Source organism: Mus caroli, chromosome 2 (genome assembly GCF_900094665.2).
Source record: "Mus caroli chromosome 2, CAROLI_EIJ_v1.1, whole genome shotgun sequence".
NCBI lineage: Eukaryota > Metazoa > Chordata > Mammalia > Rodentia > Muridae > Mus > Mus caroli.
Genome location: NC_034571.1, coordinates 30,799,605 through 30,801,826, shown reverse-complemented (window position 1 = coordinate 30,801,826; position 2,222 = coordinate 30,799,605). Strand labels below are relative to the sequence as shown.

The window sequence follows — 2,222 nt, the reverse complement described above, 5'->3', positions numbered from 1 at the left end:
GTGGGCTTTCAGACCTAGCTACCTGAAAACAGTCTGCTCCTAGCTTCCTTTCAATGAAGATGTAGAACTCTTGGCTTCTCCTGTACCATGCCTGCCTGGACACTGGCAGACTCCTGCCTTGATGATAATGGACTGAACCTCTGAACCTGTAAGCCAGCCCCAATTAAATGCTGTCCTTTATAAGACTTGCCTTGGTCATAGTGTCTGTTCACAGCAGTTTCCATCACTAATCAAATTAGCAATTTCCCTAAGACATAAGGGAAACATGCGATGCTCATTAATCTGCATGCCACCTTTGCACAGGGGCCAGACTAAGTTTCTCTGTATCATTCAAATTTTAGTATCTACGTTACCTAAGCGAGCACTGATCTTTTTTTATTACTCCACATATTGGTTTTTCAGGACATGGTTTCTCTGTGTAGTCCTGACTATCCTGGAACTCAGTCTGTATCCCAGGCTGGCCTCAAACTCAGATCCACCTGCCTCTGCCTCCCAAGTGCTGGGATTAAAGGCCTATGTCATCACATCTAGCTAGCACTTCTTATTTTTTTTAACCTGGATTTTTTTTTTTTTTTTGATCAGTCCCTCTTGAAATTCCCTCCTCCTGAAATACGGGCCTCTCTGTTTCTGTATCCTGTCCAAATGCCAGTTTCTCCATGGACCTTAGCCTGTAAACCACTGCGAATGACATACAACCTTTCTTGTGACATTACAAGTCTCCTGTCTTTAGTCTGTCAACGCCTTCTCATTTCATACACTGCTTTGGAGTTTACCAAAGCACCTGCTCCTTCTTGAGCCTATGTTAACCTCTATCTAGGCGATGGTCCTGTGAGGCAGAGAAATGTTGCCCCCGCTTTGGAACAGATAGAACGGGGTATATAAATAAACCTTGGGGGCTAGCTTACCCACAATCCCCCTGCTCAGAGGCAGAACTGACCTCACAGCAACAATTCCCTAATTCCATGCTAAAGATCTTTTTTACATAAAAGTGTTACCCCTGTACTGGCTGCCTCACCAGATTGCAGGCCCCATTTCTCTTACTTGCCTTTGTGCCCAAAGCCAGTTGTAGCCCTACACAAGAGAACAGTGGATGAATACAGACTAGACAGAGCACGATATTTGCCTTCTGCCCACCCATGGGGTGACAGGGACTTTGCATACAGTGCCTCTAACCTTCCCAACAGCTGGACAACTAAAGTGACACACTCAGTCTCACATCCAGGAATAGGTGGCGCCAGGCTGTGAGTTACAGAGCCAGGCTTGCTCTGTTGTCTCTGTCCCTGGAATCCTAAAGGTGCCTCTGGCCAGCCTAGAGGCTCATGACAGAGCTTCCTGCACAGAGAGGGGTTATCTCTGCAGAAAGTGGTGTGCAGCTATGCCTTCCTGGGCTGGAAGAGCCTGTCCGGTGGGGCTGCTACCAACTTCCTTTCCAGGCTCAGCCAGATTCTGCTGTGGGTCAAATCCTCAGGAGGAGCAGTAAGACCCAGGGGAGTGTGGGCATGTGGAAGAGGACTCCTGTATCTCAAGCTGAGGGGGCAGACAGGAGCTGCAGGCCAGACTGCCCACACCCCAGGGAGCAGAGGGCCAATGTGAACCCTGAAAAATGAACAGGGAAGGCTCTAGGAGGAAAGAGCACACCAGGAATGCACTCATCCCAGCAGGGTGTGTCTGCAGGGAGCCATTCGAGCAGGTGCAGTGGGCAGTCCAGATTGAAAGCAGGGATGCAGGTAGGGGGTGTTGACCGACACTATCTCAAGCTCTGGCGCCAAGAGTGCGTCTGGTCGAGGACACTCTGTTTTTTTCTCCTGGAGGGAGATCTTATCTGATTGGAGCCCTATCCACAAGATCTGTCTTAAGCTTGCCCTTTACGTATTTGCCGTGTTTGTGCACATGGTCTGTGTGACTATCTCTTTTACACTGTTAACTCTACAGTGCGTGACTGGCATACTCGAGTGGGTCTTGTGGTCACTGTGTCGGGGCTCTATGTTGCTGACTTGTGTATGCCTTGCACGTGGTTTCGCGGGAGTCTATGCTGAGGGCAGTGTCATTTGAGTGTTGTGACTTATGGCACACATATATATGTGGTGTGTGTCCTGTGTCTGATTCTCTTAGGCTTTTCCTGGTATCCAGGGAGTAGTGTGGAATGTCGGTTCTGTAAGATCAAGGTGCTGGGAGACCAACCCGGGTCGTGAAAGGTCTGGGTGTAGTAGCTGTGTGCGTGT

General features: G+C 49.1%; 1 pseudogene; it reads right to left on the bottom strand.

Annotated features, from left to right (window-relative positions):
• Nucleotides 1-261: 261 nt before the first annotated feature.
• Nucleotides 262-361, bottom strand: LOC115030436 (annotated as a pseudogene).
• Nucleotides 362-2,222: the final 1,861 nt, after the last annotated feature.